This window comes from Corythoichthys intestinalis, chromosome 1, assembly GCF_030265065.1.
Source record: "Corythoichthys intestinalis isolate RoL2023-P3 chromosome 1, ASM3026506v1, whole genome shotgun sequence".
NCBI classification, from domain to species: Eukaryota; Metazoa; Chordata; class Actinopteri; order Syngnathiformes; family Syngnathidae; genus Corythoichthys; species Corythoichthys intestinalis.
Window position 1 is genome coordinate 69,160,605 of NC_080395.1, and position 16,623 is coordinate 69,177,227.

The 16,623-nt window shown below is 38.3% G+C and overlaps 1 protein-coding gene and 1 pseudogene across 5 annotated transcripts in view; one reads left to right on the plus strand and one right to left on the minus strand.

Moving 5' to 3' along the window:
• The window catches only part of LOC130916860 (multiple epidermal growth factor-like domains protein 11), a 345,443-nt gene extending 332,264 nt beyond the window's left edge, over nt 1-13,179 (minus strand). For all 5 annotated transcript variants that reach the window (XM_057837918.1, XM_057837935.1, XM_057837926.1 and 2 more), the window contains exon 1: nt 12,996-13,179. The gene's annotated coding sequence lies outside the window, so the exon portion shown is untranslated. The remainder of the gene's footprint in view (nt 1-12,995) is intronic.
• Nucleotides 13,180-15,483: 2,304 nt separating this feature from the next.
• LOC130912435 (DIS3-like exonuclease 1) overlaps nt 15,484-16,623 on the plus strand; it is a 37,638-nt pseudogene continuing 36,498 nt past the window's right edge.

Sequence of the window (16,623 nt, forward strand, 5' to 3'; positions counted from 1 at the left end):
TATGTATTTACTCTTTTCTGTAGCATTAAGTGTTCTCTATACAAAGATAAATCATTATTATTAAAATATGAAGGTAACCAGATTTTTCTTTTAAAAATGTGTACTGTATATATGACTAGTTTATGATTTCATTCCATCAAAATTATATTTATTTCTCCTAAGTCATCGTCATCTGATGTCGCAGACAGAAGAAATTCAGCATCTGGCAGGCCTCATAGGATCTCTCCAGTCATCATCGCTGGACACCGCATCACTTGGGTCATTATATGACTCGACCCACTCTCTTGATTTTGGGAAACTTGGTGGAGACTGACTTGCAACGCTTTTTTCATCGTGTTGAGGTTTTCCGCCGCTTGATTTTTTTAATGTTTGGCTTCCTGGAGGGAAAAAAAATCACAGCAGCATGAAAATATTGGATGAATCCTAATTCTAATTTAATATTTTTTAATAATAATTTCTTGGTGATCAAATAATAATGCCCCAGTCAAAGCATCTATTTGATGCTATTGTTCCCTCTTCAAATAGGCAGACCTTGATGTTGATGCTGTAGTACAATATTCATTGTTTTATTGAGATGTATTTGATACATTAGGGCCTGGCAGGTGGATTGTTTTATGTATAGGCTTTATATTTACCCTGTGACAGCCCCCCCCCCCAAAAAAAAACGAGCCAAGGAACTATTTGGTGCTGGGGACATTTGAATTTACATAATATCTATTGATATAGTAATAAAATCACATGAGTAGACCTGTCAGCAAACCTATCTACTTATGACAGGGCAACAGCAACAACAAAAAAATGTCGCGCTTCAACAAACAGGCAGTAGGAGTCCCCCTCGTTTATCAACAGAAGTGCATCAAATTTTAGAATCAGAGGGTCTACTTACGTCTTTGTTAAACCAAGGTTGCATTGTTGTAGGTTTTCAAAGCTGTCGTCGCTGAAATGATGAAAACAATGAGCCGATTGGGGACCTGTATGCATGCTCACAAAAACGGTCCAAACCTTTGCAGGAGAAGTTTTTTTGGACCACTCATAAAGTCTCAAGTCTTCCTGTGAGCAATTAATCGCTACACATCGAGATGGCATGACGAATCTCGCGAGTAAAACCCAGAAAATGTTTGCAATATATGGCAAGGATAGCGTGGTGCTATATTTCCGACTTCAGAGTGGTGGCGACGCTCCCTGGAAGTTACGTCATCAGGTAGCGGTCGGCAGGGCGGCACGTCCCTCGTTGCTATGGTGTTGCTATGGCCATAACTCAAAAACTACGCGGTCAATTATTATTATTAATTTTTTTTTTTTTATGTGACCTTTGGATGAAAAAAACATGCACTTGGAATTTTTATTGATCTAAAGAAAGCTTTTGACACAATTGATCACACAATTTTATTCAAGAGACTACATCTGTATGGTATCAGGGGGGTTGATGGGGAGTGGTTGAGAAGTTATTTAACAGGAAGGGTACAGTATGTAAAAATGGGGAAATGGTCATCAGAATATCTCAGTATCCCTCATGGGGTCCCTCAGCGGGCCGTTTTGGGACCAAAATTATTTAATATTTATATCAACGATATATATATATACTGTATCTCAGTTATTAAAATTTATACTATTTGCAAATGACACAAACATATTCTATAGTAGTGACAACCAAAATGAACTGGTAACTACCGTAAATAAGGAATTAAGTAAATTAAAGATGTGGATGGATATAAATAAATTATCACTTAACTTAAAAAAGACAAAGGTAGTGATATTTAGTAACCTAAAATATAACTCAGAACTAAAAATAAAGATTGATGGGCTCCCAATCGGTAATGTAAATGAATTCAAATTTCTAGGAGTTATTGTAGATAGTAAATTATCATGGAAACCCCACATCAGACACATCAAATCCAAGATCTCCAAAACCCTGTCACTAATAAACAAAGTGAAATCATATCTTGATGACAGTGCACTCCACACTTTGTACTGTTCCCTACTGTTCGGGCATCTAAGGGGGGAGGGGGTGTTGCAATTATGATTGACAAGCTCCTGGAATGTATTACAATTGAACTCCTAATCCCAAATTGTAAAAACATAATTATCTGCTGTGTCTACCGAGCTCCTGATTCAAATGTCTAGTTTACTGAGTATATGGAAAAGATACTGTATAAAACGAATAATAAGCATGTTTTCGTTGTGGAGATATTAATCTTGGGATAAAATATGTACAGCATGTTTGATTTTCTCATACATTCATGTCTGATGAAACTGTTACAGTGACCTTGTGTGCGCCAATTGTTGCCACTATGTACACCTCAGCAATATATCCTTTTAAGAGACTTATAAGAAAAGCATTTTGAGTCGCTACTCACACCAGCTGTGATAACATGTCACACACATAGCCACAACAAAATGTTCCACAGCAAACAGATGCAAAAATGTCAGGGACATGACAAAGTCATAACCTTGTACGCCCTAAAATTAATCGAGCTGCTTGACTGGACGCTTAGTTACCAAACCCAGATTGTTGACTGTGTTATTTTACAGTTTTGATGTATGTTCCATGCCTGAATGTGCGTCTTTAGTTGTATGGGGGACGGGAAACGGCATATGCTTCATCTCGTCCGCCTTTGTCGTCTTTTTCGGTTCCTTCGGGCAAATCATATCACATTTTGCAAATATATATATATATATATATATATATATATATATATATATATATATATATATATATACATACACTCACCGGCCACTTTATTAGGTACACCTGTCCAACTGCTGGTTAACACTTAATTTCTAATCAGCCAATCACATGGCGGCAACTCAGTGCATTTAGGTATGTATGTAGACACGGTTTAAGACAATCTCCTGCAGTTCAAACCGAGCATCAGTATGGGGAAGAAAGGTGATTTGAGTGACTTTGAACGTGGCATGGTTGTTGGTGCCAGAAGGGCTTGTCTGAGTATTTCAGAAACTGCTTATCTACTGGGTTATTACAGTATAATGACATTTGCTAACATTGTGTGTTGCTGTTTTTGTCAATTGGTGTAAATATTTAAAGTATTGTTAATGAGCCAACTTTAGTTGGTTGTCTGTTGGTTTAGTTGTTTTAGTCTGTTTTTCCTTTTTTCTTCATTTTCATTGTGTGGACAGGAGTATCCCACGGAGTAAGGATGCTGGACAATGAGATCAGGGGTGTGATAAAATAAGTTTTTTCTTCTTCCCACTCCCTTTCGAGTGCAATTATTTAGTCGAATTATATTGTATGTTTTTTTGTGTGTACATGCTCGAAATAAAAAACTACCATCATCATCATTATCATTACTTGTTCGTGCAATGTAAAGCCAGTCTCTGTTGTCCATACTAGGGGTGTGACAAAATATTGAAATGGTGATATATCGTGATACTCCTGCCAAGAATCGAGATATCGTTTTAAAACGGTGTCAATGTCTAAAATATAAATAAAAATAAACCAACAAGTTGCTACTAATATCTTCCACCATAACAGTGTCTCAGTTAACTCTAAGGCTGCATTGATGGTGCTCGACGCCCAATCCATTTAGACTGGGAACGTTCGTTCTTTCGAAATCAGAGCATTCACAGTCATTCTGTGCGGTTTTCAAGGCATTTACAGGTCACTTGTTGTTCATTTTAGGGCATTTACAGGTCATTTCCTGTTGGGTTTGAGTCACTGCCTATTCATTTGGGTGATTCCCAGGTCGCTTCCTGTTCTGTAACTCAAACAGGAAGTGACCCATAAAATACCCCAAAATCAACAGGGAGTAACTGAAAATTAACAGGTAAATGACCTTAAATGAACCAAAATTACCTCATTGCCTTGCATCGGCTGCCACTACCGGCCATAGACGTTCAATCCGTTTGAAGTGGGAGGGATGGCAGCGAGTGAACGAATGTTCATTCACTGCCACACTCCCAGTTCAAATGGATTGGACGTCTACTAGTGATAAAATCAATCCAATTCACAGCAGAAACTTGTTTTTTCTGTTTATTAGTTGTTTGTAGAATATCCTAGAATGATTTTCCGACCAGACCAATGTATCGATAATTGTTGTATCGCCATATCGTCAGATCATCGTTATCATGAGCTTTGTATCGCAAATCGTATCGTATCATGAAGTACCAAGAGGTTTCCACTCCTAGTCCATACCATTGCAGTGTGGATGTGAGTGTGAATGTTTGTGTGTCATGACTCTTGATGTGTAAGCACTGCGACTGACCGTCCATCCTGTTATAACTGATGGAAATGAACTGACTTTACATATTTTATCTACGTATTGGAAAGGCACTCTGAGTCCGTAGTTAGGTTATCTCTTACCAGAGGTGGGTAGTGTGAATAATATTACTCAAGTAAAAGTAAAAGCAGTCATCCAAAACTTTACTCAAGTACAAGTAAAAAAGTATTCGTTGAAAAGAACACTCAAGTAATGAGTAACATTGTGAGTAAATTCTTACAATGTCAGATTTTAATAATGGTGTATTTTTTTTCTTAACACAATTTCATCCAAATGAACTGTTATTATCATACTGTACTATAACCTATTACATGACCATAATACGCACAAAAACATCAAATTCAGACCAGCACAACACTATGAAAAGTCACCAGTCCAAAAAGCATGAGTGCCCTCTAGTGGAGAAAAACATTGTGACCTAAAAAACTATAAGGGGGTCATGTGGTTATTGTTGCGACATCTCATTGGTGATACTGAGACAGTCACTGTCAGAATCTCAGGCAAAAGTAAAGTCAATATGCAGAATAAAGAGGAAAAATTTAATGACTCTAGTGTAGCCCATAGTAGCGGAGTAAGAGTACTGTTTCTTCTTCACATATCTACTCAAGTAAAAGTAAAAAGTATTGCGTGGTAAGACTTCTCAGTAAGAAGTACATTTTTCTCAAAAATTTAAATGTACCGGAGTAAATGTAACACGTTACTACCCACCTCTGTCTGTGAGCAGGTCAGAGTGATGTGCAACCGTGAGGATACGATTGGTGGGAAGCTAAACTGTCATAATTCAATGCACAGACTTCTGCTCAGAATAACTCAAACAAAATGCAACCTCATGATTCTACTTGCCAAGAAACCTTTGACGTGGCGTACCATACACACCACCTTCCCGGCACGTGTCCAAGTCATGCACCTCCAAATACACAACAGCCCCTGAACCCTTTATAGCAAGTAAAATACTGTGTGCCTGGTAAGTAAGAACATACCAAATGAATGATAGACTGTCCAATGTACTGTATATGTTTTTGCCGCCAATTGTCCTGAGGGGAGTAATCATGGGTCAAGTCCATCACCCTCCTTTCTGTCCACTCATGAGGCCCACAAGGCAAGATAGCACTCAAGAGTCTTTCATGTTGCCTTTCTATTTTGCCTTCTCTACTCCCAATTTGTCTTTGTATCAGAATGAATAAGAGAGCCAGTGGGCTGCTGCCCTTAATGGTCTCTCTCTTTTACTTTTACCTCATGTGCTATTTGAATTTTATGACTGATGTTGAGCCATTGTTTCATTTCAAGTATAAGGGCTGGATTCCTTGAGAGCGTCTTTATAACTTCTTACCCAGAATGACCAGCTCATTGAACTCTATGAAAACAAAAGGAAGATTGATTTTTATTTCCTTTTCTGATATGCAGATATACATTACACCAGGGGTTTTCAACCCAGTCCTCAAGGCACACTGTGGGTCCTGGTTTTTGTTCCAGCCGATCCAGCAGAGACAGTTGAACCAATGAGGCTTCTGCTAAAACAAGCCACACCTGACTGCAATCAACTGATTGCACTTGTAAAACACCAGATTGGGGAAAAAGTGTTGTCATCTTGTTTGGTAAGAATGAAATCCTGCACCCACAGTGTGCCTTAGTGGAATAGGTTGGGAACCCCTGCATTACACAACACATTGACGCGTATAAAAAGAGAGAACACAAGAATAAATTAATTATTGTGTTACTTCATGCAAATGGTGCTGGCTCTAGTCAATGAAACATGTATATACTGTTCTACACCATGTCCTTGAGAAACAACAATCAGTGTTCACCCATTTATCAACCCTCATTACTCGTATTGATCTGACAACACGGAGGCTTCCCAGTTGAAAGGGTTCAGCAGACTGGAAATATATTGGCTTCTTTGTCAGGGGTCAAAATAGCGACTTAAGTATTACCAAGATGTACAATATTAACTACAAAACACATATTTTGGTGATCCAATTCAGGTTTGTCAATACCAAATGTTGTACGCTTCTAATGATTATGACCATCCACTGTTTTTAGTGCATATCCTTGTACACAATAATCGTTTAGCACTATTAGCAGGCCAATTTCTTTTTTTCTTTTTTTGGGAGCTGGGCATTTTTTTAATAGTAATGTGGAAGCTGTAAATTTGACATGCAAGATCAATTTTCAGGTAGATTTTTTACCCTTGTAGAGCCAATTTGTTATCCCAAATATATTTTCTTTAATTTATCTACGGTCAATTACTGAAACTTAAAAGGTAATACTAGTGTCCAAAAAAAGTTTAAAAATGCCAACAATAACACGGAGCATTAACTTGACAAATGATGGTGAGTGAGATGCAAGTCCTCATACAGTATATTCTTGCTTAAGATAATCTGTGATTTTAAAGAATCAGCTTAGACAAGCACAATAATTTCTAAAAAAAATATATATATATATATATAACTTTATAGTTTTATGCTTGCTCAACTTAAAGCAGAAATGTGAAGTAATTTCATAACATGCCACAATTAAAGTAATTAAACATTGTCCAACAAATAAAGCATGAAAAAATAATTTATATGTTGTATATTTGACAAAATAATCGTGTTTCCGAAGTTCGAGCCTGAAAGGGGACGAAGTGATACGTCACACCGAGAACAGCGTCGGCAGCGCTCCATACATACGGCCGCCATACAAAGACCTTCAAACAATGATTCAAACAGCGATATAAGCGATAGATCGAGCGCAAGGGAGGAGATCCAAGTTTTTGAAGAGTTGGAGGAAGAAGAGGAGGTTGGGATTTTATGTTGGACCTAACATGTATTAGCCAGACGCTAATCAGGATGCAAACAATGTGCCTAGACTACCTGACATGGAATGGAGACAAGACCCATCGAGAATACAAGATTGGTAAGATATAGGCTGTTATTATTTTCATGATTTGAAGTATACATAATTTTATGTTTTTGTCTATCTGATGACATTGTTTAAAAAAATAATAACCAGACTTCATGTTCATTTTGGCAGATCCGGCAGCTCTCGTGCATATAAAATAATAATATAAAAACGTTGGGGGGAAAGAAGGAGATGAGTCATTGATGGCTTTCTCCACTTTATTGTGGCAACAATAAGAAAACAAAATAATAGTGGACTGCCTTCTTATTCGACCGCAAAGTTTTGCTTCTCGCTCATCTCCGCCTCGCCTCGTACTACCAGCTACTACTACTTCCAGTCCCAGCGTCTCTTAAACGGATCGTGCATAGTGTCTTGTTATGAGCTTTTTGTTGACAAAGGTATCGAACACACGACGTGCTGACAACTCTGTTTCTTCATAAACACATGGAGCTAACAGTACAAACACAGCTTGGGGCTCTCAGCAGGAAGTGGCGTCTAATGGCGTGAGGAAATGTAGTTTTTCACACAAGCGAACATATTACAAAGCACCACTTCAGTGTTGTCCCGAGACCACATTTCCCATGATTCACTGCGTGACTTGAGCCGCTCGCTGATTCGCTGCGAGATTGACTCAATGCCAACACGCTAGTTGTCACCTGTCACCTGAAACGCCGAACCATACAAATGCAATGCAATGCTTGAAGCATGAAGGTGGAAATACAAATACAAATAAATGTGCACAAACTCACCGGCGGAGTGTGTCTCTTACGGCAACGTGACCGTGGATTACCGCGACGCCGACCCGCTTATATGTACATCCACACCCCTTTCCCGATTGACAGTGGATTAACCCTTTCAGACAAGATCGTAGATGACGCACAATTTAAACACGCTTAACCTAGCGAACACAACAACAACTATGATCAGGGATTGCCACGAGTTGGCTTTCGGCTAACGTCGCTAGCTTCTACTGTACATTCCTCAACAGTTGGCAGCTCTGCTTTGACAAAGTCATCAGTCATCTATCCAAAACTCACGCTTACTTTTTGGCAAATCCTTGATCATAAGCAGACCAGTTAAGGAAGCAGGCATCTTCAAAGTGTTTGTAGCAGAGAACACTACTCGATGATAGCGTGAATTTCATCCGCTTCGTGCAAACGAAAGATGTCCATTTACGTGCCCTGCTATCCTTTGGCCACTAATACAGTGCTTCTCAATTATTTTCTGTCACGCCCCCCCAAGGAAGATGTAAATGTTTCGCGCCCCCCCAAACTCTCTGCCGCCACTGTAAATAGTATCATTTGTCTATAAAATTACTATTATAAATACGCATCTGCCTAACATTGTGTCCTTTTCTTCTAATAAAGAAAAAAAGTAACATAGATCAACTTATAATAAAGTATAACTTTATTAACATTGTTTTGTTTGTAACAGAGAAGACTTTACGTGCATCAATTTGCCTGAATTTAAAAAAAAAAAAAAATCCCATCCAAACTAAAAAATACACTCAAGGTACATTTTTGACCATTTGATACAGAAAAATAAAATGTAATAAAATCAGTAAATAATAACAAATTAAAATTGATTAGGAACATTCACTCATGAGGACAATGTGCCAAAAAATTTGACCGAAAAAACAAATCTGAATAAAAGAAAAAAAAAAGTGTCCTTGGACAGGACAGTTTTTATTTTTGCTGCTCACAGTATTTACCTCCTTTGCAGTGGTGTGGAGTTATTTTGCAATGAGCATGCTAACAATGCTCACTGGCTTACTGATATAACACTGACAAAGCAGGACGATTATTGGCAATATTCGGCACGTTTTCACTGAAAAAAATCAAGCGGCTTAACAATGAGATTGGGGTCTAATGTCTTTAAGTGGCGTCTTAATTGATTTGGCTTCTGGCTGTCTGTTATAATTATTTTTAGACACAGTAATTAGTGGTCTTTCATCATCACCCACTGTATTAAAAGTCAAAGCTAAAAGGCAAACGGCACGAAAAAAAGCGCATTCACGGCGGCCGAGGTAGAACCGTAGGTGAGGGCGGTCGTCGTGACGATCCCAAGCCGAAAATGGCACTTCTCGGGCGGCGACGTGAGAACCGGACAAGACAGTGGGTCGCTGCGTGAGTGAGTCCGGTCGGAAAACGGCTTTCGAAAACGGCGGTGGCACACTTGCTCTTCATATCTGTTGTCTGTGTGTGCTGAGTGCTCTTCCTTAGTTCAAAAATACTGCGCGCACTCTGAAAATGAGAGCGCCACTGCCACCTACTGAGTGGATGTGCAAGTACACTTTATTCCAGTACGGCAAAAAAAAAAAAAAAAAAAAAAACATGTTCCCCAAGGTCACATGCGCCCCCCCTGGCAGGGGGGCGCGCCCCACTATTTGAGAAGTACTGCACTAATACAACTTTTCTTTAGATTGAGAACAAAACATCGCCACACACTGCCGTTGCATCTTACCGAGAAACAATGCAACAAACAATACTGTTCTATGGCGGACTTCCCTCGTACTTCTAGGTGTGATGTCATTTCCAAAGATTTCTGAAGATTGCCGAAGAAAAGCATTTTCGTTGTCAAGGGCGTTGCTATGGGTTAAACAAAGAATCTGGAAGGGTTGCGTTAAAAAAAATAACGAAAATATGCTTATAATTGTTTAGCCATTGATATTATTCAATAACATGGTTGGCTAACCTTACATCACATTTCCGCTTTAAATGTCTTGTTTGATATCTGACATCTTGTGTGCCATCTTCCTCTCTTATTTTAAAACAGGTTGTTCAACCTCAAATGTTTAAAGGCTCCAGGTTTCACTCACTTATTCTTCTTCTTCTTTGTAGACCCTAGCTAGAATTGCTAAGAGTTCCTCTTTTATTTGTGGATGGATCAGAATGCTTTTGCTAGGTACAGTATATTCTAAAGATGAATATGCATTAGTTTTTAGTTTTTATTCAAGACTGATTAATTAGATTCATTAATTTGAGACTTATTTTTGCCTGTAGATTCAGAGTTAGTCAGTAAAGGGTTCTCTTCAGGTGTGCTTATGTACTCATGTCTCTGGGCAAATGAGACATTTAGGGAATGAGCCAGGCAGTCGCAGTTCATTTCAGAGGTTGCGCTAGACATTTTCGTTGTCTGTCATTTTGACTGAATGTATTTCCTAGAGTAGATTTAACGCGCAACACCTTTTACTTTTACTTGAGTAGATTTGTGAAGAAGAAACACTACTTTTACTTCTTTACTTTGGGCTACACTAGAGTAGTTACATTTTTCCTCTTTGTTCTAGATATTGACTTTATTTTTACCAGAGATGCCTACAGTGACCGTCTCAGTTTCACCAATGAGATGTTGCAAACTAACCACATGACTCCATTATACAAATTAGAGGTAACAATATTTTCTCCCCACTAGAGGGCACTCATGCTGTTTGGATGGGTCAGATTTAATAGGGTTGTTCTGGTCTGAATTTGATTATTCTTTTTATTTGATCTTTTTGGCATAATATTGTCATGTAATAGGTTAAAGTTCAGTATAATAATGGCAGTTCAAGTTGATGAAGTTGTGCTGAGAAAAAAAAACATCATATATAAAAAAAATCAAACATTGTAAGCAGTTACTCAGAATGTTACTTATTACTTGCGTATTCTTTTCAACGAATACCTTTTTACTTGTAATTGAGCACACTTTTGGATGACTATTATTTTTACTTTAGTAATATTATTTAGATGGAACACTACTCTTACTTGAGTAAAATATTTGGCTACTCTACCCACCTCTGTGAGTAACAGAGAAAACAGATGTCTGAGCAGTGTTCCATCATCCCCCAAAGTGCTTGATCAAAAATTTTTTAAAAACTAAAGACTGAAGTGAAGTTTTTTTTTTGTTTGTTTTTAACTGGAAAGAGGGAAAAGAGCTTTTTGTTAAAGATGGATTTTCTACAGAAGAGGAATTATTTAAAACATTATTTCAGATTATTTATTTGTACAGTAAGAATTGAAAAGACAGCTATTATTTTGTTCAAGGATGATTCGCTACTACAGAAGACACTTAAAAAAAAAAAAAAAAATCTCATTCCAGTTCTTTATACGTTATTATTGTTCTATTATTTTAGGAATAATAAAGCCTGTTGAGCAAACTCCAAGAATATTGAAATTGTGCCTCTGGTTATATAGCTATTATTTCGTTATAAAACTGAATTTTCTATCCAGACGGATAAATAAATTACACTGATAAGGCATCTTTGAATGAACTTCGAGTAAAATTTAAGTATCTCGAGGCGGGCCGAGTGTCGTCTTTTTTGTAAATCAAAATATGATCACCCTACTTTATATCCCAAAGGAAATACATCTGCTTGGGACAACGCGGCAATCGAAACAAAAATGCAGACTCATGCATTATGAATTATGCACTGAAATCATGCATAAATGTCTCACATATTAAACAAAATCAACAGCACTGAATCTCACGATGGACAGCCTTGTACAACTTTGCTGACTTTGCTCTTTTATTAAACTTGAAACTACACCTGCTGCAAAGTAAAAACATGAACAAACCTTGTGTGTTTCCAAGAATTACTATGAGAAGCAGTTCACTGCCATCTTAGTTTGAAACACACCATTCAGCATGCATTATAAGACAACATCCTGGCAACAGTCTTCCTATGGACTGATTCTTTACATTAACAATGGCTCCACCACTACAACCAACACCATCAACTAGCCACCCCTGCCTCAGCATCTTAAAACAGAATAACATTTAATTAAAGTAAGAGCTACCGAGTCGTCAAACACTGCATTACTGTTATTGCAAGGGCACATTTGTGACAAATGTTTCTGTGACATACTGCAGGACGCACTCACCAGAGCTTCTCACTAAATGGAATAACTTGAGCAGAAATGAAAACAGGAATTGAATGGGACTTCTCAAGCACTCGCCAGGCTTTGTCACTTGCTGTTATTCTCTACTCTCGGGTTATTTGCTTCAGGGTCTCGGGTCACTCAGAGAAAATAGTGAGAATGTTCTATTTATTGGAAACGAGGTTCAGTACCTTTTAAGCTCGGTACTCAAAGTGCCAATGATGTGGGTGAAAAAAGAAGAAAAAGAGTATAATAATAAAAAATAATAAAAAAACAGACACACTGCCTGACAACAATATTGCTCACGACCGCCCTCTAGTGGCACTCGGGATTTCAGTGGCTCTGTTCATGGCTGGCTACCTCTGGAGAATCAATGACGGGCTGTCAGTCGTGAAGCCGCAAGGGAATCAATGCAAGAACAACAACAATGGTACACCTGACATGTCTCATTAGTATCAAAAATTTCCATTACTGTTGAGTGCATCTTGTCGGAAAATTGGAATATTTTACTTTTGCAGTCGTCAACATCAATCACAACTCACTTTATTTTGGAGTTCTAACTAACCGTTTAGTTTATACACTTTGCACTAACAAATTCCAAATTAAAGTATAATTTAAAAACAAAATAAATGAATTCTACTTAAAATATGTAAAAAATAAAATAAAATAAAAATGTTGTGCAAGTGTAGTATTGTGTGGTGTGTTTTCATACTTCATGCGCATTTTTTTGACGCAATGAAGTTGCTTCGCAAATATGATAATACAGATATAACTATTTGTTTATTACGGATCAAATTCGCTAATGGAAAATACTGAACAATATACACTTGCCAAATTCAACTGCTAAGAAGAGAACACAAGTAAGACACGTACAGTTTCCAAGATAAATGATTGGGGGGACAAATTGGGAGGATAGAGTTTAAACTTTTACAGATTCAAAACAAATGCAGATCTACAGATTAATATGAAAATCAAATGTAGGGTGAAAAATCCGCCGGAAATATCGCATTTGAGCGCTTACCTTTGCGATGCCTCCTTGATAAAGTAGTTAATTCTCGTAACTTCAAAGAAAAGCTTGAACAATAATTAACATTTTTAATTCTGTCAATATTTTCCGCCGAGAGAACACAAAATCATCTGAATAAAACGCTTGTGTAGTTATATGAACTTGTGCTCAGTCTGTGCTGATGTGCTTGCTGCAGCCTTCATCCCGGTGCTGCCAAAGAGCAAGAGAGTTAGCAAGATGAGTCACCCCCACCTCTTCTGCTGTTTGGCCTTAGCTAAACGATCAACGAATACAACGATAAAAGTAAAAGACCTATTTACACGCAGGGTGGTTAGAGTCGCCAAAAATTTGACTCAACTAGCATTACTTCAAAATAATATTAGTCGAGTAAGTGTAAAAGTATCCATCCAAAAAATAATGTACCCGAGCACAAGTAAAAAAAAAAAAAAAAAAAAAAAAAAAAAAAAAAGTATTTGGTGCAAAGACTATTCATGTAATGAGTAACATTGTGAGTAATTACTTACGATGTTTAATTTTTTAAACAATGTTTTTTTTCCTCAGCACAAAGTTATCTATATGAACTGTGATAATTATATCATATTATAACCTATTACATAAGTGCAATAGAATAGAATAGAATAGAATAGAATAGAATAGAATAGAATAGAATAGAATAGGTCTTTATTGTCATCGTCAACAACAGAACATTGTGAACAACGAAATTGGACGTCGCACTCCAGTGTAAAATAATACTACTAATAATAAAATGAATAAATAGAAAAATATATGATCTAAGTCAGACATGTCCAAAGTGCGGCCCAGGGGCCAAATGCGGCCCGTGGTCAAATTTCATCCGGCCCCCAGCCTCTGTCATAAGATCAATAACGTCTGGCCCACACACAGACTCAATAAATTGGTCAGCAGTACTGCTACCAGAAAATTAAGTAGCTTACAGTCTAAATGCTGCTCCTCATTTACCCACTAAAAGGCAGCACTACTCTAAGCAGCATTACCCCGTGTGACCTTTGACTTCAAATTTTCTGAAATGGCGACAATCAACAGCAAAAAAAAAGAAAGTTGACTGCGACGGCCAATGCTTCAAGGATAGGTGGAAATTGGACTATTTTTTTCACTAAAATACGCAACATTTGTGTCTGCCTCATTTGCAAAGAGACAGTCGCTGTTTTTAGAGTTCAATGTGAGGCGATATTACCAAACAACACACGCTGACATGTACGACAAGATTACAGGGAAGATACGCAGCGAGAAATTGAAGCAACTTGAAGCTAGTTTAATTTCACAGCAGCAGTATTTTGCAAGAGCCCGAGAGTCGAAAGAGAACACCACAAAGGCTAGTTGCGAGATCGTTGAAATTATTCATTAAAAAAAATTATAGTAAGTAAGTAAGTAAGTAAATGTGACACACAGAATGGCTTGCTAAAATTTGCTTAAATACTGTATATTGTTCTATGTAAAGGATGTCAGCCAAGGTCGACCCCCCACATTTTCACCACACCAAATCTGGCCCCCTTTGCAAAAAGTTTGGACACCCCTGATCTAAGTGCATAATTATAGCTTACTTAGAATGAAATATGTACATGATGGAAATAGTGCAATGCTGTCCTAATTTTAACAGCTGCAGACCCCCCCCCCAAAAAAATCCATTCTATAAATAGAAAAGTGGTCCAAATAATGTGCAGGTTCAAGTGTTTCTTAGGAGTTCATAGTTTTTTGTGTTTAAGGTACCAATGGCCCTGGGAAAGAAGCTATCTCTCAGCCTGCTGTCCTTGTTTTGTGGCACCTGTAGCGTCTGCCAGAGGGCAGCAGGTCAAAGAGGTGGTGGCCAGGATGAGAAGGGTCCTTAATAATGTTAACAGCTTTTCCGTGGTAGTGGGTGCAGGCGATGTTATCAAGACTGGGCAGAGGGCAGCCGATGATCTTCTGGGCTGTGGTGATGACTGTCTGTAGGGCTCTCCGGTCTGCTGCTGTGCACCCAGCATACCACACACCATGATGCAGTATATCCGTATACTTTCCACAGTGGCTCTATAGAAGGACAGACATAGTTCTCACTTCAGCAGCATCCAAGCAGATAGTCCTCTTGGAGCCAACAGTGGCATGGGGTGTGGGGTGGTGTGGCTCAGTGGTAGAGTAGTTGTCCCCCAACCCAGAGGTTGTGGGTTCGATTCTTCGCCCTGATGAACTCGCCTAAGTATCCTTGAGCAAGATACTGAACCCCATGTTGCTCCTGGTGCTGCGTCACCAGTAGGTGAATAGTGAGATAGTGTAAAGCGCTTTGAGCGCCTTGTTAGGTGGAAAAGCGCTATATAAGTATAACACCATGGCATGGGAATACCGTATGGAGGAAGCACACGAGCTAAAGGCGGCAAAGTACTCTGAGTTGGTGGAAGAGTGTCGGGGCAATGGTTGGCGGGCATGATGCCAGCCCATCAAGGTAGGATGCCGAGGTTTTGTGGGCCATTCCCTCTGCGGGGCCTACAAGATGGTGGGCATCACAGGGGAGGGGCTAGCCAGTGAGAGGCCACCGAAGCAGCAGAGGTATAGGGGTGTAACGGTACACAAAAATCTTGGTTCGATAGGTTCCTCGGTTTTGAGGTCACGGTTCAGTTCATTTTCGGTACAGTAAGAAAATAAAATGCAAAATATAAATGTGTTGTTTATTACACACTTTTGTGCTATCAACAATAGGAACAGTTGCATATACAAAGCTAGAATTCTGCTCAATAAGTAGAGGGTATTTAAAGATAATAATCCAACAACAATTTGCCTTTCAGACCCCGCATATTGGTCAGCTTTCTTTCTGAAAGAAAGAAGAAAAAAGAAGTCCTGTCCTAAGGAGAAAAGCAATCCCATTGACAAAGATTTTAACATGTATTTTACAAATGAAATGCCTCAATGAATTTTTGAACGGTTTTCAAAAACTTTATTGGTGGATTTTCTCAAGTTAAAGTGCCACACAGAAATTAATAGATTTAATTGTGTAAGCAGGATCTGTGTATTATTCTTATTATTTAATTACAGGTGTTTTAGCTCATTTCATTTTATTTTATTTAAATGGGCTATTATTTATTTTATTATGGTAGGGTCACTCATGGCGGTAAGGTCGAGGGGGAGGTGCCAGACAAAGCGCGGCCCAGAAAAGACCTCAACAGCGGAGCAGGCGGAGGGTGGGCCCTGCTGTCAGATGGTGGTCCACACCGGCTGTGAAGGTTGTTGTTGATTCTTGACAAAAAAAATAAATTTCATATCTCTATGTTTGAAGCCTGAAATGTGGCTAAAGGTTGCAAGATTCAAGGGGGCCGAATACTTTTGCAAGGCACTGTATCGAGACTACGTGTGTTCTATTTTGATGATGGACTTACGCTCCGCCTTCATTAATATTTTTCTAATAATTTTATAAATTGTGATTTGTTGACCTGTTTTGCACAAGCACGAATTGTTTAAAAAAAGAAAAAAAAATTGAATCATGTTGTTCAAAGGTTTTATTGCGATCAATATCTGCAATAAAAAAAGAATGACAAACTATTTTCGTTTATATTTACATACCTTGTACTAGTATTTCCTTGTAACAACGAAATACGTGTCAGCCCTTCTGCATTCAGCAACTCTAATATTATTTGTA